Genomic DNA, 21,980 nt, shown 5'->3' on the forward strand with positions numbered 1-21,980 from the left:
AGGTGATGCAGAACTTCTATTGACATTCACAGGGTGAAGAGGTGATGCAGAACTTCTATTGACATTCTCGGGGTGAAGAGGTGATGCAGAACTTCTATTGACATTCTCAGGGTGAAGAGGTGATGCAGAACCTCTAATCAGGTTCTCAGGGTGAAGAGCTGATTCAGAACTTCTATTAACATTTCTCGGGGTGATGAGGTCATGCAGAACTTCTATTGACATTCTCAGGGTGAAGAGGTGATGCAGAACTTCTATTGACATTCTCAGGGTGAAGAGGTGATGCAGAACTTCTATTGACATTCTCAGGGTGAAGAGGTGGTGTAGAACTTCTAATAACATTCTCGGGGTGAAGAGGTGATGCAGAACTTCTATTGACATTCTCAGGGTGAAGAGGTGATGCAGAACTTCTATTGACATTCTCAGGGTGAAGAGGTGGTGTAGAACTTCTAATAACATTCTCAGGGTGAAGAGCTGATGCAGAACGTCTAATGACATTCTCAGAGTGAAGAGGTGATGCAGAACGTCTAATGACATTCTCAGAGTGAAGAGGTGATGCAGAACGTCTAATGACATTCTCGGGGTGAAGAGGTGATGCAGAACTTCTAATAACATTCTCAGGGTGAAGAGCTGATGCAGAACGTCTAATTACATTCTCAGAGTGAAGAGGTGATGCAGAACGTCTAATGACATTCTCAGAGTGAAGAGGTGATGCAGAACTTACATTCTCGGGGTGAAGAGGTGATGCAGAACCTCTAATAACATTCACAGGGTGAAAAGGTGATGCAGAGGTTCTATTGACATTCTCGGGGTGAAGAGGTGATGCAGAACTTCTATTGACATTCTCAGGGTGAAGAGGTGATGCAGAACTTCTATTGACATTCTCAGGGTGAAGAGGTGATGCAGAACTTCTATTGACATTCTCAGGGTGAAGAGGTGATGCAGAACCTCCAATCGCATTCCCAGAGCAAAGAGGTATTGCAGCACTTCTATTGACATTCTCAAGGTGAAGAGGTGATGCAGAACTTCTATTAACATTCTCAGGGTGAGGCGGTGATGCAGAACTTACATTCTCGGGGTGAAGAGGTGATGCAGAACTTCTATTGACATTTTCAGGGTGAAGAGGTGATGCAGAACTTCTATTGACATTCTCAGGGTGAAGAGGTGATGCAGAACCTCCAATCACATTCCCAGAGCAAAGAGGTATTGCCGAACTTCTATTAACATTTCTCAGGGTGAAGAGGTGATGTAGAACTTTAATAACATTCTCACGGTGAAGAGGTGATGCAGAACCTCTAATAACATTCTCAGGGTGAAGGGGTGATCCAGAACTTCTATTGACATTCTCAGGGTGAAGAGGTGATGCCGAACCTCTAATAACATTCTCAGGGTGAAGAGGTGATACAGAACTTCTATTGACATTCTCAGGGTGAAGAGGTGATGCAGAACTTACATTCTCGGGGTGAAGAGGTGATGCCGAACTCCTAATACCATTCTCAGGGTGAAGAGGTAATGCAGAACCTCTAATCACATTCTCAGGGTGAAGAGGTGATGCAGAACGTCTATTGACATTCTCAACATTCTCAGGGTGAAGAGGTGATGCAGAACTCCTATTGACATTCTCAGGGTGAAGAGCTGATGCAGAACTTCTAATAACATTCTCAGTGTGAAGAGGTGATGCTGAACTCCTAATAACATTCTCGGGGTGAAGAGCTGATGCAGAACTTCTATTGACATTCTCAGGGTGAAGAGGTGATGCAGAACTTCTAATAACATTCTCGGGGTGAAGGGGTGATGCAGAACTTCTAATAACATTCTCGGGGTGAAGAGCTGATGCAGAACTTCTAATAACATTCGCAGGGTGAAGAGGTGATGCAGAACTTCTAATAACATTCTCAGGGTGAAGGGGTGATGGAGAACCTCTAATAACATTCTCAGGGTGAAGAGGTGATGCAGAACTTCTAATAACATTCTCGGGGTGAAGGGGTGATGCAGAACTTCTAATAACATTCTCGGGGTGAAGAGCTGATGCAGAACTTCTAATAACATTCGCAGGGTGAAGAGGTGATGCAGAACTTCTAATAACATTCTCAGGGTGAAGGGGTGATGGAGAACCTCTAATAACATTCTCAGGGTGAAGGGGTGATGCAGAACTTATATTGACATTCTCAGCATTCTCAGGGTGAAGAGGTGATGCAGACCTTATATTGACATTCTCAGGGTGAAGAGCTGATGCAGAACCTCTAATAACATTCTCTGGGTGAAGAGGTGATGTATAACTTTAATAACATTCTCACGGTGAAGAGGTGATGCAGAACCTCTAATAACATTCTCAGGGTGAAGAGGTGATGCAGAACTACTAATGACATTCTCAGGGTGAAGAGGTATTGCAGAACTTCTAATGACATTCTCAGGGTGAAGAGCTAATGTAGAACCTCTAATAACATTCTCAGGGTGAAGGGGTGAAGCAGAACTTCTAATGACATTCTCAGGGTGAAGAGGTGATGCTGAACTTCTAATGACATTCTCAGGGTGAAGGGGTATTGCAGAACTTCTAATGACATTCTCAGGGTGAAGAGCTAATGTAGAACCTCTAATAACATTCTCAGGGTGACGGGGTGAAGCAGAACTTCTAATGACATTCTCAGGGTGAAGAGGTGATGCAGAACTTCTAATGACATTCTCAGGGTGAAGATGTATTGCAGAACTTCTAATGACATTCTCAGGGTGAAGAGCTAATGTAGAACCTCTAATAACATTCTCAGGGTGAAGGGGTGAAGCAGAACTTCTAATGACATTCTCAGGGTGAAGGGATGATGCAGAATAATAACATTCTCAGGGTGAAGAGGTGATGCAGAACTTCTATAGACATTCTCAGGTTGAAGAAGTGATGCAGACCTTCTAATGACATTCTCAGGGTGAAGAGGTGATGCAGAACTTCGAATGACATTCTCAGGGTGAAGAGCTGATGCAGAACTTATAATAACATTTTCAGGGTGAAGAGGTGATGCAGAACTTCTACTGACATTCTCGGGGTGAAGAGGTGATGCAGAATAATAACATTCTCAGGGTGAAGAGGCGATGCAGAGCTTCTATTGACATTTGTCAGGGTGAAGAGCTGATGCAGAACTTACATTCTCGGGGTGAAGCGCTGATGCAGAACTTACATTCTCGGGGTGAAGAGGTGATGCAGAACCTCTAATAACATTCTCAGGGTGAAGAGGTGATGCAGAACCTCTAATAACATTCTCAGGGTGAAGAGCTGATGCAGAACTTCTATTAACATTTCCCAGGGTGAAGAGCTGATGCAGAACTTCTAATGACATACTCAGGGTGAAGGGGTGATGCAGAATAATAACATTCTCAGGGTGAAGATGTGACGCAGAACTAATGACATGCTGCCCTGAACCTGGTGAATCTTTTCTCAGGTTGCAAAGGTAATGCAGAACTTCGAATAATAACATTCCCAAGGCGAAGGGGCAGTGCAGAGCTTGAGACAGCTTATTCTCAGGGTATAGGTGTGATGCAGAACGTGAGCATCTATTCTCAGTGTGAAGGGTGAACACAGAACCTGGGATAACTAACTCTCAGGGAGTGAAGCTAATGCAGAAAGTCTAATCATTCTCAGGGTGCGGGGTCAATGACAGGCCAGAAATGCTGATCACAGAGCCAGCCCTTCTACGGGAAAACAGCTGTAAAGGATTGAAAGGCCGCCAAAGGCAATATTTTTTCACATTTTTAAATGAAAACGCAGAGAGACTGTGAGTGGAAACTCTCCGTCTAAAGTGGTTCTCGCTGTTGGCAGCTCCTGCCAGAGCACAGTGAGCTGGTGTTGTCATTAAAGGATGCGCTGGGATGAGAGGAAGGGGGGGGGGGGCTCAGCAATTATTGTACAAACAAGCTTTGTCAACCCACGCCCCTCCCCCTTACACTCACATACATCAACACTCAGCCAGAATGTTCGACTTCTTGAAGTGGCTGGCTGCACCGAAGGAGCGGGGGTGGGGGGGTCGCACCCCCTTTAGCTGCTGCTCACCACAGTGCGATGTTGTGTTTCCACGTGTCTTGTTATAAATATACTTTTTGTACGAAGTGTTGCCCTAGCACCCGCAGACACGTCATTCGGCCAGGCTTGTGTCTGCCAGTCTCCGGTTCGGATGGACCAAGTCTACCTGAGCGTTTGGGACTCTCCCTCCCTGGCCTGCTGCAAGCCACCACTCCAAGCAGTCAACAAAAGTGCATATTTGCACAAATTCCTCTTGCAAGTGCATCCACTTGTCCTCAAAATATATACTATGCCCTGAATCTGCAAGTGGATGGCGAATGAGAGAACGAATGAGCGGCCATGGAGATGGGGAGTGAGAGCCCGTCTCCTGCATGACTACGATTCTGGCTTCAGATCACGCTGCAGCATGGAGCCCGTAGACGCTGCCCTCGTGGCCACAGATGAAGATGAACCCTGTCTCCTGATACTGCTGGACCTCTCGGCTGCCTTTGACACATTCAACCATCCTCCCCTCATATGCATCCTGGAGCCTCGAATAGTATTTACTCCCAGTGCCCTTCACTGGTTCTCCTCCTACCTTTCAATTCTACACCATTTTTTAGGTCTCGCCTGACCCAGCGCATGCGCTGGTCTGGCGAGACTTATTGAGAGGGCTCCAAAAAGTGCTACCAGGCCAGCTTAGAGCTACAGTGCATGTGCACGGGCGCGCGCGCCGCGCTTTACCGCGATTACTTTCACGGCCGCTTTTATGTGTTTGATCGCGATCACTTTCACTATCGCGGCCGCACGGCCGCTTTGCATAGCCAATAGGTCTCGCTTTTGGGACCTTATAAGTATTTAGTTTGCAACTGTTGCATGGCTAAACACTTATAAGGTCCCAAAAGCGAGACCTATTGGCTATGCCAATGCTTTTTTTTTTTTTTTTTTTTTTTGAAACTTTATTTATTGGATTTTGCATCAAAACAATACAATCACACAGTTATCATAATCAAACTTCGGTGGCATTTCAAGGTCTGAATCATTACATCAGTATATCCAATGCATGTCCGGGGGGGGCGGGAACAGCAAAATAGACATTATCATGAGTCTTAGCACAGGGACCCTGGGCAGGAAAAACCGGCAACAGAGCCACACACAAGAAAAGCGAACAGTGTAGTCCTGAGGGGTTCTTCAGCGGACCTTCCCCATACAGTATACCTCTCCCAGGGCATGACTGCAATCCTTAAGACACGTGTAACAGATATGCAACCCGATCATCCCAGCCTGGCAATCGTGGAAGAACTCCCGCCCCCACAGCACCGCAACAGCTCAACCGATCCCTTGCGTAGTTTGTGAATCATGAGCAGCAGAAGCAACGCCATCAAGGGCCGGGGGAGGGGCATCCCCGGTCAGGGCCTCTGGATATTGCAGTAGGTAACATTGTAGTGGGCCCCATATATCGGCGGGGCGGGATCGAGCCGGGAGCAGGTCGGAGTATGCCAGGATCTGTTCTTGGCAGTAGACAAGGTCTTTAAGCCATTCCTTAAATTTCGGAGCCCTCCCCCGCCCCCAACGGCACGCTATCCTCCGCTTCGCCAACAACAGCGCCGCCGTGACAAACCTGCGGCTTGCCCGCGGAATGTGTTTGGTATACCCCAATAGGGCCTGCACCGGGTCGGGCTCAAGGAGTAAGTCCACCATCTGTGAGACAGCGGAGAACACTTGGGTCCAGTAGGTCTGAATTGCGGGGCAACCCCAGGACAAGTGCAGGAAGTCCGCATGTGGGGCATGACATCTCTCGCAATTATCCGAGTTTTGCAGTTTGAATTTGTGTTTGGTGACCGGTGTGCAGTACAGACGATTTAGGAACTTAAAGTGTATGATACGATGTCTGCTGCTTGCAGAGATTTGCTCTGTCTGTATGCAACAGTATGACCACCTGTCATCTCCCAGCTCTAGCCCCAACTCCCGCTCCCACTCCCCACGAGCCCGTGAGGCGTCAAGTGCAGTGTCAGATCGGATTGTGTGGTATAGTATGGAGACCAGGTGGGAGGGCGAGGACGCCTGTAAGACTCTGTGCAATGGGTCAGTGATTTCGGGTTCCTCCGGGAATGTCTGTAATATGGACCGCATGCCGTGCCTCAGTCTCATGTAGGTGAATAGCTCCAAGGGGGTAGGCGCGTACCCATCAAAGAAGTGTTCCCGATCTCGAAAGCGCCCAGCCGAGAATAGATCACCCCACCTTTGAATCCCCAGTTTGTGGATCAAGTCTTGAAACAGTCTTTCCTGTAGAAGAGGCAGCTGCGGGTGGTAGGCAATGGGGAGAAGGGGCGAGTACAAGAACGAGCTCGCAACTCGCTTAGATATCTCCAGCCATGCCCGTACCGTTCCCTGCAACGCATTATAGTCCGAGGTATTATAAGGGAGAGTACTATGCAGCAGACCGTGCAGAGGCAGGGGAGCCGCCAGCCAGTCCTCCGCAGCGAGTTGGGGCATAAATGCAATGGGGTGGAACCAGTAATATGCATAGTGTGCTTGAGCGCAATAGTAGTACAACTCCAGGTCCGGTATGTCCAAACCCCCCCGGGAGTAGGGGGAGGTCATCACCTCCCACTTCAGCCGAGGTCTCTTCCCGCCCCAAACTAGCCGAATCAATTCCGAGCGCAGTCGATTGAAAAAGTGCCGACCCGGTGGGAAGGGAATGTTCATGAACAGATACAAAAGTCGGGGGAGCACCACCATCTTAATCAAGGCAGCACGTCCAGCCATCGAGAGGGGGAGCGCTATCCAGCGGTCTACGCAGGAGGAGACCTGTGTCAGTGCCGTACCATAGTTAGAGCGCATCAGTTCGTCCCTGTCGCGAGATATCCTGACGCCTAGATATTTTACGTCAGACTCACACCATTCTATGGGATAGTCAAGTGAGAACCTCCGACACCCATCCGTCAAATGGAGGATCTGAGACTTGGCCCAATTGATTCGCACGCCTGACATTTCCCCATACGTGATGAATTCCCTGAGTAGCGGGTTCAGGTTGTTTTGGGGGTCTCGCACATACAAAGTTATGTCATCTGCATAGAGCGACAGCAGAAGCTGCCTCTGCTCGCAGATCAGCGCCCTATGTTGATGACGCTGTCGCAACCGCGAAGCAAGGGGCTCCACCGCCAGTGCGAACAAGAGAGGGGATAAGGGGCACCCCTGCCTGGTCCCCCGGGCGATTCCAAAGGGCTCCGACGTCCTACCGTTGATCAATACCCTGGCACGGGGGCCACCGTAAAGGATAGCTATCCAGCCCAGGAAAACTAGGGGGAAACCCATACTAGTCAGCACCGCCACAAGGTAATCCCACTCCAGGGAGTCGAACGCTTTCGTCGCGTCCAAAAAGACGGCCACCATCTGGAGGCTGGGGTCAACGTTCTGCAGAGTGGCGAATAGCGTGCGCAGGTTGTGCGACGTCGCCCTGCCCGGTATGAAACCCGACTGATCCGGGAGTACTAGCCCCTGCATAAGGAGCGACAGCCGGTTAGCCAGAGTTTTAGAGAGGATCTTTACGTCACAGTTAAGGAGGGACAGAGGCCGGTAGGAGTCAGGGGAGGCCGCCGGTTTACCCGGCTTCAAAAGGGAAGTAATCAATGCCTCTCTCATGGTAGGGGGGAGCTTTCCCAGCGTGTGGGCCTCCTCAAACACCTCTTTCAAGATCGGGGCAAGGATATCTATGTATGACTTATAAAACTCGATCGGGAGCCCGTCGAGGCCAGGGGCTTTCCCCGAGGCCATTTGCATGATGGCCTCACGAATTTCGTCAATCCCGAGCGGTGCCATGAGGAACTTCCTCTGCTTATCAGATAGCCATCCCAATGTGGTCTCCCCTAAATAGGGAGCCAGCTCCGGCGGTGCCGTGTGAGCGGAGGAGTACAGGTCAGTATAATGAGTGACGAATGTTTGCATAATAGACCGGGTGTCTCTGTGGAGCTCCCCCGATCCATCCTGAATCTCGAGGATTTGGTTGTTAAAGCGGGGCGGTCGGATTGCCCAAGCGAGGTATTTACCCGGGCGCTCCCCCTCCCCGTATCTACGAGCTTGAAAGTGTTTCCCCCTGAATCGGACCTCTCTGTCCGCTGTGTCTTTATATTCTGTCAGCAGTTCCCGAAAGCGGGCTTGAGCCCCAGCATCAGTATGAAACGTGGGGGCACTCTCCAAGTCTTTCAAGTCAGTTTCAAGTTTACAAAGGGTGCTACGTAAAACCTTGAGGACCCCCACCCCCTTAGAGATGCACAGTCCTCTAATCGTGACTTTAAAGGCCTCCCACACCACGGCAACACTATCCACCGTGCCACCGTTGCGTTGGAAGAAGCTCTCAATTTCCTGCGCTATTTCTGATCTGAAGACGTCATCCAGCAGGGCAGTGGGCTGCAATCTCCACGCCATTGGAGACCCGGCGAGGTCAGTCATGACAAAGTTCAGCAGGACCGGGGCGTGATCGGAGTACGTGCGAGCGAGGTGTTTTACCCAGCCTATCGCGGGGGCAAGCCCCGGTGAAACCAGGATATAGTCCAGTCTCGCCCACGTAGAGTGTGCGGCAGTCCAGTGCGTGCCCTCCCTTGTCACCGGGTGCCTAGAGCGCCACGTGTCTAATAGATGACGCTCAGTAAGAAGGTCATGCACATATGCTTGCGAGCGGGAGTAGTGGTGTGGGTTCGGTTTCGACCTATCACTCCCGGGGTCAACAGCTATGTTAAAATCACCCCCCCACACTAGGTGGGTGGAACCGATACGCAGAATCTCTCCCCACAGCGCCTGAAGACAAGACGGATCATCAGTGTTAGGACCATAATAGCACGCTAAAGTGAGCGTATCCGTGCCCATGCGCCCCCAAACAATACAATACCTGCCCTCCCGGTCTATACGCTCGCCCATGTGCACAAACGGGGTATGTTTCCTAATGAGGATGGCCACCCCACGTGAGTAGGTGGAGTAGGAGGAGAAGGTACGGTGCACCGCCCAGCGCGAGGCAAATAGCACCGGCCTGGAGGGATCTAAGTGCGTCTCCTGAAGAAAGGCCACACCCACGTGATGCCTGTCCAGGTATGCTAGGACGTGCCTGCGTTTCCTGTGGTCCCCCAAGCCCCTCACATTCCAGGATAAAAAGTTAAGCTGCCCAGTAGAGACCCTGTGTGTTTGCGGATCACTCATGGAAGACCAAAAGACTCACACCCAGCAATATAGTACAAACGCCACCCCCCGGCCCGTATGTAGTAGACCATGCCAACAGCGCCACATCCCATACAAACTTAACAAACAGTACAAATCCCCAACGCCCCCCCCCTCCCCCCTCCCACAGCAGCATCCCAAACATGCTATCTGGACGGACCCCCTCCCCCCCCCCCCCCCTAACAAACTCCGTCCATAGCAAAGGCCACAGTGGAGCAACATGAAAACTTAAAGTCAATTGGGTAATACCCTTGGGAGGACAGTCTAGGTGAATACACAATAAACCCCTCGATCCAGGAGAGAGTTTCCCGCCCTTGGGCCGGGCTCACCCCATGATCAAAGAGGGTGCCCAGCGAGGCGATAATTTCCTGAGAGTCTAGTGCAAGAAAAAGAGTTTCTACACCCCGCTATCAGCCCCTCACAGTGAGTAAAGCCGGGCCCATGGGTCACTATATCAAGTCCCTTGATAGCAGATATTCGCACCGCCTTACCAGCCGACAGGCCTCAGTCTCAAAATCGACAGGTCAACACTCCAGGCCCATCAGTCTGATGCCAGCGGTGAGGAGCAGTCCTGGTCACGTTTCTTGAGTCGTTTCAAAAACTCCTCCACCTGTTGGGGTTTAGTGCAAAAGATTTGTTTTCCTTGATGCGTGATGCGCAGGCGGGCAGGGTAAAGAAGCGCATAGTCAACTTGTGCAGCGCGTAGTTTATGCTTGACCTGGACAAATTTCTTTCGCTCCTCCTGAACCACCGGGGTGAAGTCCGGAAAAATGGTGAAGGCGTTGCCGCCATAGGATAGGCTCTTCTTCTCCCTCGCCGTCCGAAGCGCGACATCTCGGTCACGGAAGTTCAACAGGCGTGCTATAATAGGGCGAGGGGGAGCCCCCGGCGGTGGCCTCAGGGCCAGAGATCTGTGCGCCCTTTCCACTATGAACTGGGGGGATAGGGAGTCCGTGCCCACCACCTCGCGCAGGAGACCCTCCACATAGTCCTCCATCTTGCCCGTGTGGGTCGATTCTGGTATGCCAATTATACGGATATTGTTCCTCCGACTACGCGCTTCCAAGTCTTCGTTTTTGGCTGCTATTACATGGAGGATTTTGTCCATGCGCGCCATAGCGGCGGACAGTTCCGTTGTGCGATCCTCGGTGTCTGAGATACGTCTCTCCGTTTCCGTGATGCGTTCGCCATGGCTGTCAACCTTATGTACGATCGAGTCCATGCGGGATTGCATGGAATCCATTTTGTCGACTATGGTCGCAAGACTTTGTCGCATGTCCAGCAAGATGGACTTGACATCATCCCCCGGCGGGGCCTCCACCGGCTCCGACCCCGCCGCAGTAGCCTCCGTCTGCGGCCTGGTCTGCTTTTTGGACTCAAAAGTAAGGCGAGGCTGTCGGCTGTCCGGCTTCCCCATGGCGGCGCCACCAGGCCACCCGCGGCGGGATCAGGGGGGACGCCCGGGTGGGCCCCGGGGGCAAGCGGCCAAGGAGGGGGGGAGTGGCAGCCTAGGGAAGAGGGAGATCGGCCAGATCGTGTAGCAGGTCACTGGCTCAACCACCAGCACCTCGTGCAACCCCCTCCACCTGCCACGCAGGATCTCGCTGGGGACCAGCCGCCCTCCCCGGGGCCAACCGCGACCCCACAAGCACACCGCTCACCTCCACGGCCAGTAGCGACTCTCCGTGAGTGAATGGGATGAGCTCCGCGCGGAGCGTCAGCAGAAGAGAGTCCGGTATATGGGGGCAAAGAGGATCCAAGTCGGGGCCCCAGCGTAGGCACCACCTCGAAGGCCCCAGCGCAGGAGGGTCAGCGGTCAGCGCAGCAGGTAACAGTCTCTCCGGGCCTCGCACCTCTTCCGATCTGTCCCTCCGGCGGTCGTGTAATCGCCCCCAGTGGGCTAGCAGTAGGGCAGCAGCCGGGGGGGGGGTCCGCGCAGGCCGGTACGAGCGGGACGGCACCGCGCCGCAGTAAGGATCCGGCGCGGGCAGGGAAGGCGGCGACCCCAGCCGGGGATTCAGCCGGGCGCGCCACTCACCAACGCCCGCGCCTGTTGTGCATCACGCCGTAGTCCAGTCCGTCCTCTTGCCCCCGGCCGGGGGGATCTAACGCGGGTCCCAGCGAGCCCCCAGCTGACACGTCGCAGGGCCGCCGCCCGCAGCCGTGGATCCGGAGGTGGGGCCTGTCACCCACGTGAGACGCACCGGACTCGCGTCGCAGCAGCCTCCCGGACACAGCTCCAGCAAGACGTCCTCCACAGCCGGCACAACTTGTGGCGGCTTCGCAGTCCGATATCTCCGGGTCGCCAGGGATGAGACAGCGCTCCAACTGCGGTGGGGATGTTGGTCCACCCACACAGGCCCGCGTGGGCTATCAAATGCGACTTTCAGGAAGGATTATTAAGGATTTCTTCGCTGGGCTGCGGGAGCTTCACCCGAAGGCAGCCATTCCGCTGTGCGCCACCTAGCGCCCCTCCGGCTATGCCAATGCTTGTTAAACTTGGCCTGGCTCTTCAAATGACCCCCTGCCCTAGGCGAGGCTAGGCCCACACCTGCTCAGCACCAGGATAACATAACGGGTGACAGTGCACTCTGCAAATACATATAAACTAACATAGGTCCCTAGAGGTCACCAAAGATCCCGATCACCTGTGGACTCCACCACGGTTCCATACTGTGTCCTGCCATCTTCCACCTACCCATGGCGCCGTTCGGTGCTCTACTCACAGGTACCAGCAGCACGATTCACCAATATGCTGAAGAAACACAACTCTTTTTGCAAGTCTTCTCTGCTTCAGACATCCAACCCATCAAACAAGGCTTGGTCATCACCAAGACCTGCACGTCCCGGGCCGACCTGAAGCTGAACACAACCAAGACAGAATCCCTCCCATTCCATTTGTCAAGTACAACAAACAAGAAACAGTACAAACCTGGCTCAGTGACATGAACCTTGAAATCTTCGAACCGCAACTTTCACTGAATGCCAAGTCACATGGATGCACCCTGGACACCAACCTCGCCCACAAGGAAAACGTTGCCAAAAAACACAAACACAGCCTGGTACCAGCTCTCCCTTCTAAAGACAGTTAAACTATTCCTTCCAGAAAGCGACTACAGACCTGCTATGCAAGGCCTTATACTCTCACATCTGGATAGTGGTCATGCCCTGCTCCACGGCCTTCTAAACTCAACACTGGTACCACTCCATAAGGGCATCCTATGTCAAGACTGATTTGCATATGGCTGGTTCTGAACTCGGGTGGCGAAGTGAGCTAAAGAACAATGATGGATTCAACCCAGATCTGTGACTGGGATGAGTGTCTGAAAAGTTTCAGCGCTCCGTCCGTCATCTTGTGTTTGCCCTAAGTTGGCAGGGTATTCCCAGAAGTGGGTCCCTTGCTCATTTTGCCACTGGATTCAAGCTAGCCTGGCTGATGAAAAGTGTTACCCTGAAACCGGTACCAAGATTCTTTTCTCGTTCCAGGGAAGACCTGGCTCTGCAGTTTAGGCTGGACTGTTCCCATGAGCAACAGGGTCAAGACTGATTTGCATATGGCTGGGTCAGAACTGGGTCTGAAAAGTTTCAGTGCTCCGTCCATTATCTCCTTGTGTATCCTACATGCCAGAGCATAGCTCACCCAGGGCCTGAAGCAATATGATCACATCACCCCCTACTGACAGAATCCTATTGTCTCCACTTTCCAGCTGAATTATTTATAAAGCCATCACGACCAGCACCCCTTCCTATCCTGCAGACGAGCTCCTGGTCACTGGTGGGTCTCAGCACACCCGCAGCCAGGAGACCACCAGAGCCAGACTAAGAAGTGAGAAAAACGAAGACAACAGGCCTTTTCCATCGATGCCCCCAGGATCTGGAACAACATCCTGTATCCATCAGGACCGCACCAGTGTTGCTCCAAATTGAGGAAAGAGTTGTAGACTCACCTGTTAGAGATCCCTACATCACAATGCATTAACCTTCTACAACCCAACTCCCTCTCCTATAGTTGGCTTCAAGCGGGACTTTGCCCATGTGCCCAGCTGTGCCTCTGTATAGAAATGCAGATAGGTTTTCTGGAAGAGTGACGTAACACAGATGCTGCCTCTGCTCTGCTCAGAAGTCCCTGAAGTGACATGTCCAGGCTTGCAGGGTCTGAAAGCTGGTGCCTCTCTCCTGCCGGCTCTTCGAGACCCCTTTGAATCGTGCACAAAATATTCTTTTTTAACAATGGCCAGAAAGTAAACCGTTGCTCGTGCACTGCGCGTTCTCGGGCCTTCGTCAGACGACTGTGTTCGGTCCAAATGCGGAAGCCCGCCGTTCTAGAACGTGACGCCGAACCGCAGAGCAGCACCGGTTCCACGGACACGCGCGTGAGCGCGCGTGGGAAAAATACCAGGCCTCTCTGTGAGAAATCAGATCCTGCGCGTGGATGGCATTTAAAGTCATTCATTCTGAAAAGACAAACTTCTCGGGCTTTTTCTAAAGCTTTTAATGACACGCGTTCATAACATTCCTTCGTGTAAATTGTGTTACTTTTGGCTCAGGTGCAGCTGAAAATGGACATCCCCTGTCAAGTCTCCTCCTCCTACCAAGCCCACCCCACTCCTCTTCCCATTCGTGGGGGGAGGGTATATCCCACAGTAGAGGAAGGAGCTATGGATATGCAAATTCACGGGGAAACAACCACTTTTCGTTAGATGCCTTTATAGCCCTTAGTACCACTGACGAGGTGTTGAGGCGCTTTTGTTTAGTATTCAGATATAGGAGAACAAAAGACGCCGGTAATCTGCTGCGTTTTGGAAAGAAGTGTGTATATAATAACTCGCTGCACATTGCGCGTGCTTTTATAAGCGAAGGACACGTTTGCGTATAGCGCACACTGCAATCTATGTGGCTTCTAAGCGCGTAGCAGCGTGAGTGTAGGGTCTGGATTGGGTACTCACAAAGGGCGCCAGTTACCAAAGCTCTGAGTCGTGAAGTCGCCCATTATAATGTGGTCTTCTCACACTGACCCTCCTGGCTGCATCAAACCTTCTCAGGTGAGAAGAAAATTGAGGCTTCATGCCCATCCACTAACGGGCCTCCCAGCTGAGACGGTCAACAGGTGGTGCAGAATTTAATTTGTGTCGATTTTATTTTATTTTTCTATTGTGGATAAAGGTAAGGAAAGGGGATTTACAAGTGCTAATAAGATAAGCACAAAACAAATTAGCATTATTGTTGCAGGTCCCCCATTCACTCCCCAGTCATGCTTAAAATATAGCTCATTTCTTCTAACGCTACTTGTTAAGGAGGGCAGACGGCCTCTTTTTAGGTTCAAGTCATTTGAATTAATTACCCTATTTTTGCTATGAGAGGCCAGTCTTCAGAATTTAAAGTGCAACTCTTTTAGTTGCATGCTATTTATTGCATTATGTATTAATGGGACGCGTGCATTTTTCATTGCTTTCTTTTACAAGCCTCATGTTCCCATCTGACTGGTTTTGTTTCGAGGAATTGGGGCACAGCACTGAGCGCTGCCGCCTCCCCTCCCCCTCTCGGAAAGCACTCTTTTGAAATGCAAATCCACTCCCGCCCGGCGGCTCCAGGCCAGGGTTTGCGTCTGATCCGCGACATGTGCTAGTAATGATCTAGGCTGGTTAAATAGAGGCGGCAGCCCTGGAACAGAAAACACAGCTCCTTCCCAGGGCTGCAGAGCACAGGGGCGATTTCACGTGCTGGCGCACGAGCTCCGCTCAGGGTCCGCGCGCTGCGGGAAACCTGACGCTCCACACATGGGAGGACCCCCGTGGTCATCTGAATGAGGACTGGGCAGTGTTTTTGTATCTATATTTTTTTTTTTATCCAAGGCACTTTTTGATCCAGATAAGTGATAAGATCTGCTCCTCTCACCCTGCTCGGAGGTAGGAATTAATTTATACTCGGGTGCATGGAACTCCCAAACACAAAGTCTTGACTCGCACAGAGGTGGTGTGTGTGGTGGTGTGTGTGTGGGGGTGGGGGGGGGGAGGGGGGGGTTGCATTGCACATCGACTTGCACTGAAGTGGGGAAGATATTTAGGGGGGAACAAAGTTTCTGCAAAAAAAAAAAAACGTAATAAAAGTGTTTCGGCTAAAAGCAGGGAGTTTCCCAGTAAATAAGATATGTTTGAGTGATTTATTTAAAAACGTTTTCTGTCTCGTGTGACTGTTTTTCTTTAGCATCCGTATTTGAAGATTCTGGTTTATGTGTGGAGGTGACAGGCTCATTGCTGTTAATTGAATCGTCTTAGGCGCTTTGCCGCTGATTTACATCGACGTTTCGAGTGTCGGTATTAAACAGATGGATTTCTTTAACGTGTTTCAAAATGCAAGGTGCACGAGATTTGAAGATATGTTTGAAAGATGTACCGTTAGGGATTTTAAATTACCTTTTACTTCCGATGGAATGCGAGCGAGAGAGGGGAACATTGCTGATTTATGTTGATGTAATACAATGCGCTCCTTGAATGCTGTCCATGCCCACCCACAAAGCCTTCTCCCTGAAGAAAGACCCACCATTGACAGAAGTTACTTTTTTTCCACTTAGGGTTATAAAATATGAATTGTATTCACCGAGAGGTGCAAGCCTCGTGAATGCACGCGTTGCCGGTGTGTGTGGTTATGAAGCCTCGCTCGATGCAGCTAAGGCAGGGTTACTGACTGCACACAGCAGCTGGCGCGGAGCGCGCCTCAGCTGCTGTATTTCGAGTTTTTGTGCATCACATTCTGGGCAGTGTTCAGACACTGGCACTTCCTGCATTGGGGTTTTGTGCAGCACATGGTGGGCAGTGTTCAGACTCAACACTTCCTGCATTGGGGTTTTGTGCAGCACATGGTGGGCAGTGTTCAGACACAGGCACTCCTTACTGCATTGGGGTTTTGTGCAGCACATGGTGGGCAGTGTTCAGACTCAACACTTCCTGCATTGGGGTTTTGTGCAGCACGTGGTGGGCAGTGTTCAGACTCAACACTTCCTGCATTGGGGTTTTGTGCAGCACATGGTGGACAGTGTTCAGACACTGGCCCTCCTTACTGCATTGGGGTTTTGTGCAGCACATGGTGGACAGTGTTCAGACACTGGCACTTCCTACATTGGGGTTTTGTGCAGCACATGGTGGGCAGTGTTCAGACACAGGCACTCCTTACTGCATTGGGGTTTTGTGCAGCACATGGTGGGCAGTGTTCAGACTCAACACGTCCTGCATTGGGGTTTTGTGCAGCACATGGTGAGCAGTGTCCTGACTCGGGCACCTTCTGTGTTGGATTTTTGGTGCAGCACATAGTGGGCAGTGTTTAGACCCAGGCACTCCCTGCAGTGGTTTTTTTATGCAGCACATGATGGGCATTGTTCGGGCACTGGCACTCCCTGCAGTGGGGTTTTATGCAGCACAGGGTGAGCAGTGTTCAGACCCAGGCATTCCCTTCAGCAACCCCCTGGCTGCGAGGGGTGGGCGTGCGGTTAACCGTGGCGTATTGTCCGGGTGTTTTGTTTTCCTAGTCCGTTTAGGTGCTTTGCATTATCCGTGTGAAAGTGCTGCTTTCGGGACACGCGTGCAGCCCCCCTGCTGAAGTGCTGTTTTCATCTACAGTCCACGTGTGTGTGTGTATTCTTGCTTAGTCTCTGCCTTAAAATGCTTATTTGTGCTAGTCCTGAGTAGCGTGTGCTTCCTTGCAGGAATGTGTGCACGCGGAGGCGCCTCGAGTCTCACGGGATATTCGTCGATCTTGGGGTGAATGCCTCCCCCCCCCGGTTACCCCTCTGTGTTTCCATGTACTACTTTAGTCTTCAGATTAAAGTGCTTTCCGACGAGCCCCCGCATTGTGTATATATTCTTGCATCCGTTTTAAAGTGCTTTGTACTCCCCGTGTGACCAATGCCGCGAGTGAGAAGTCGTGTATGGCACGCGCACTTTCCATTTAAAGTGCTGTTTTCAGATTAAGTGCTGGTGTGTTCTTGTATGTTTAGTTGGCGCGCGCGTCCTGCTGAGGCTTTCCTTTCAATCCATGTTACCAGCCTCCTGTTGTGTGTTGCAGTATTGTAATCTCCACGTGGGCGTGCTCTCTTGTGTCACACGGCACCCGCTGGGAGGACTGTTTTGCATGTTCGGTGTACCCTGCAAGTGCTCCGCGTGAGGGTGTTCTTTCATTTGTGTTAAGGTGCAGAGTTCAAGGTGAAATGCCCCACGAGCCCGCCCCCTGCTGCGAGGCTGTATTTTTGCAGGTTTTCCTCTGTGCGTTTTGTTTATGGGGTTGAGATGCGGGCTCCTTTTCAGACCCTATGCCCGACCCCCTCCCTGCTATCAGTGCGAAAAGACACAGCGAGTTCTGGGAAATCCACAGAAGAGGATGAAGCCCGGCGTCTCCAACTTAAATACACTGTGTTATCTTTGGCAATCTGCATTTAAACAGGCTACAGAGGCAGCAGTACCATTGACGCCTGCACACACTGCTATGGAAGGGTGATAAAGGAACTTGGTGACGGTGTGAAACATAGGGGGAAAAAACTGAACAACAATGCCAGCAGCATGCCCGTCCCCTAAAGACTGTCAAAATTGCAGCTGCGCCAGAACATGTGCAAAATGCTTACCAATTAACCACTCCCCCGGGGCCTGAGGCACTGCCATTCTGTTCCTGGAGTATCACGAGGCGCTAGACTAGAGAGTACATTTGGTAAACAAAAAAAAACCCTAACGGTGCGAGCACACGTTGTAAACAAGGAAAAACACCTACCGATTAAGTTGCACGTAAAGGTGGCTGGAGGAAAGTACCTAAAACCGCATTCTGTATAGAGAAAAAAGTGCGCGAGCCTTTAATTGCTTAATCAAGAAGTCACAGGAAATAAAGTAGGACAATAAAAGTGGAAGCAAATGGTTAAAACAGGCACTGAAATTGGACAATAATAAAGGGAGGGTCCAAGGGCGGGCAATTTAAATCTAATAAGGCTGCTTTGAACAATTTAGGCTTTCTTCACCAAGCCAGACCGGGTTTTGTGACCCACGGACACTCTGCCAATCCATTAGTGAATATGCTCGTTCTATAGAACGACCACCTCATTCTACGCGCTTGACTGATTTTCCTCAAATTATGTATTTGTTACTTATACAATTCTTTGTAGATGAGCAACACATCTTTTGTGCTTGTAGATGAGCACGTATCTAGTATGTGCATTCAGGGTGTGTTGAATTGAGCCCTGGTCTGCCACTAATGCATAATGGTGGTTTCTGCCCAGATATTCGGTGGTATACTTTGTCAGTTCGAGGACACACATTTCATCCAGTGATGAAAGGCGAGAACATTCATGCTTGGATAACCTGCGCCTAAGAGGGGGCAGGGGAGTGTAATTTTCCTCTGGGAGTAGGCCTCCACTCATAAGAGCTTTTGCACGTAATTGGTCCCGTTCTCAAGTGGAGGACCCGCCTGAAAATAAATGGTCCCTCAGTCCTCGAAGGCTTCTCTCCCCGGCACCTCCACTTTTCTCATGTTGGCTTGTTCGTCTTTGATCGTCTGTGTGTATCTTATGTATTTATCGTAAATCAGGCGCCCGTTATAGAATGACCCCAGACACTCCCCCCCCCCCCCATTGTTGTAACCTCGCACCTTGGTTCACATGCCTCACACGAGTCGGTCTCCACGGTCCCATTTGCTTTAATGGAGCCGCACACCTGCGCAGCATCAATTGCCATCACGTCTTGTTTCCAAACCCTGACATCTCTTTTCAGTGCACCATTGAACCACCTGACACCTGCGATCCAGGCAGCCAAGGGCGCCATGGTTCACCTCTCTGGATGTCCCCAAATCCCAGGCAGATTGCAAACTTTAGTGATGCAGCCAACATCTCCCTGGGGTGGACGCACACTCGGAATAACCTCGGTAGGCCCTGCGTTTGTGAGTTGCAGCATGGGACTGGATGCCAGACAACTAGCGCTTCTTTCCCTAAGCCCCACTCTGGACTACATTATGAATTTCCACTTCACGAAGAGTGTTCAAGATTAATACGAATTCTTAAAAGAAAATCTGGGGGATGGAAGCACAAGTCCTGTCGGCTGTTTCAAACCTTAAAACGCTTATCAAAGTGTCTGGCAATTTTAAACAAATCCGAATGTCTGGGGGGATTGGTAAAGCCAGAGATGAGGTACTGGGGTGCTCGAGTTTGTAGATCTGTGCTAGTCCTTCATATATATTCATGTTTAAATTATTATATATTTTTTAATGTGCTCCCGCTGTCAAGTTTTCACAGGTCTTCAAGTGGGGTGGGCCGGTTCTGTATGTATGGCCATCTAAGAGCCGTGCAGCATGGTACTGCACTCTTTGGAGCGGTGTGTGTGTTGGGGGGGGGGGGGGGGATCTATGTGCAAATGGAGTCATGACTTCCACATGTAAGGTGATGCCAAACTTTATTTTTTATTATTTCTACTAAAAAAAAAATAATAAATACACAAGTCTTGTTAGGCAGAGACCTTTGCAGTGCGGCGGCATTCTAGATTGGGGTGTGATGGTCGGTCTGGAAACAGCCCAGCCCTATTTTACCCCAGGTTCTTCCCCTAAGGTCCTTCGGGTTCCGCATCAGCGATCTTCTTGGTGACCACGTCAGAGAAAGAAGCGGAGTTGAACACAGGGTGAAATGACCGATCCCAACAAGGTCAGTAGTCCTGTATGCAGCGGAAGGGATATTCTGTGCTGTAAACTAATGTGGTGCGGTAGAGGTGCGTGTTAATTTAGAGTTTAGAATACGGAGGAGTATTGGTAGTGGAGGTGCACCTAACCCTGGAAGTCCAACCACACGCATTTGGCTGGCCGTTACAATTTCATGCTACCTACAATGGGACACCTTACGAAAACCGCAGACTAATGAAACCACAGCTAATAAGGAAAAAAAACTCTCGAAGAGCTTGGCCCCCAACCACCAGATCACGTGGTGCAATAATAGTGGTTTTAGATTGAGGTGGGGTGTAATTCACATCCTTGTCCGCCATGTCTCTTGGGATAGTGGTCTTTACTATCTGTACCTGTTTCATCCAGACTGTTGTCCTCCTCGCCATCCATTTGCTGGTTGTGCTGTTTGTTGGCCATATGTTGTCTTGCCTGGGACCATTACTAACTAAAGCTGTTTAGCGTGCTCACAGATCTAGAGAATCCTATCCTTTTACAGAGGAAAGGTAGATCGCATACTGTGATAATATAAGGCAACACTAGGTATATGGAAACCTAGTAGGGTAAAACCCATACAAGGAGAATATAAACATGATAAGAGTTCACTACATAGATGGTTCTGTGGAGGGAGCATGTGGGAAAACGTGGGAATACAGTGAATCACTCATGTACGAGCAATTGGGCTGTCGACTAAACCAATCCAAGAGTAGAAGCCATGGGCAGACCTGGTGGAGACCATGTGAGAACCAAAGGACTTTTAAGTGGGCAGAGTGATGATTAGAGGAAAGATGTGATGAAATATTGGTCAAGAAGAAAGTGGTCCAGCTCTACTTTGAAGGTGGACAGCGACAAGTTATCGCAAATTGAAAGTCGATTATCATTCCTTTCCCTGGAAACGCATCCAGAAAAAGACAGCCTAACACAGTGGGTTTTGTTGAAAACTGGGGTTTTGAGCAGGACGCTGCTTTGTAGTTGGCGATATCTTCAATTTAATTTGTTGAATAATGAGATTAATGCAGGTTGGAGTGGAAAAATGACTCCAACATGACTTTTCTGCAAGGCCCCCCTTCCACCTTCATTGCACTCTTCTTGACTTCTGACAGCAACCTCACCCCCCCCCCCCCCCCCCCGCGATTTTCTTTCAACTCCTGTAAAGCACATTAAGTTTTGAACATGCATTTTCACCAACAGTTTAATTACATATATAATTTGTAGTGTTTGTTCTGTTTGAGTTTTATATACCACGCTCTTCACCGTGGCCCCTTATGAGTGTGCTAGGTAAAAACACAACCAAAGACAAGGGTGGGAGGTGTTACACATCAGTTGCGTGTGTAAACTGGTTGTGGGTGCAGCGTTCGTGTTCTTCCGGCACTCCCCTAGTTAACATAACTGCTGACTTGAAGGCTGCGTTGAAAAGGTCGTGCAGGAATTCCCCGAGTTGAAGGTAGTTGGGTCCAAGAACCGAGCTGGGTCCTCAAAGCTTTGCCGTCATCGTGTTTGGAAGAATCGTTGGCTCTCGGGAGGCGTGATATACCGTATTCTGCAGCGAGCTCGGCCCTTTGCATCAGTGCATGATGTAGAGACTTTGGATTTGATTCTGGGTTCCAGTGGGAGGCAGCGTAGAGCTCTCAGAGCTGGTGTGATGTAGCCACCGCTGTTTAAATCCAAAGCCATTCTTCTGGCACCTGGCTGGATTCTGCATGCTTTGTGGCTTAGAGATTGTATTTCTAGTTAGCCCACTGCACATCATATTACAGTAGTCCAAATGTGCCATCACCAAGGGGATGTGCTGCATGGTAAGTCTGAATGCATGGCTGTATTTTCCTTAAGAGTGATCGCTCAGATGTGATGTCCTTTCTAGCTGTATTCATTTGTTGGCCGAAGGAGAGATCTGAGTTAAAGATGATTCCTAGGCTTCTTGCTTGTGGTGTCGGTAAGGGTGGCGGACCAACACTTGCAGGCTGGTTGGAAGGGAGCTAGATCGGAGCAATGTTGCTCACTAGGATTAGACTCTCTGTTTTGGTTCCTTTTAAACAGGGGAAGCTTTCTTTCATCCAATGGTTGATGTGATCGAAGCACTCCGTAACCCAGATCCTTTTCTCAGGCTGTCCTC

General features: G+C 50.4%; 1 protein-coding gene across 2 annotated transcripts in view; it reads left to right on the forward strand.

Moving 5' to 3' along the window:
* The first annotated feature begins 14,848 nt into the window (after window positions 1–14,848).
* The window catches only part of CITED1 (Cbp/p300 interacting transactivator with ED-rich tail 1), a 43,325-nt gene continuing 36,193 nt past the window's right edge, over window positions 14,849–21,980 (forward strand). Inside the window, exon 1 of one of the 2 annotated variants that reach the window (XM_085630741.1) lies at window positions 14,849–15,099. The gene's annotated coding sequence lies outside the window, so the exon portion shown is untranslated. Of the gene's footprint in view, window positions 15,100–21,612; window positions 21,664–21,980 lie in introns of those variants that run through there. The other variant, XM_085630740.1, reaches the window with a different exon arrangement.

This window comes from Triturus cristatus, chromosome 10 (genome assembly GCF_964204655.1).
Source record: "Triturus cristatus chromosome 10, aTriCri1.1, whole genome shotgun sequence".
In the NCBI taxonomy this organism is placed as follows: domain Eukaryota; kingdom Metazoa; phylum Chordata; class Amphibia; order Caudata; family Salamandridae; genus Triturus; species Triturus cristatus.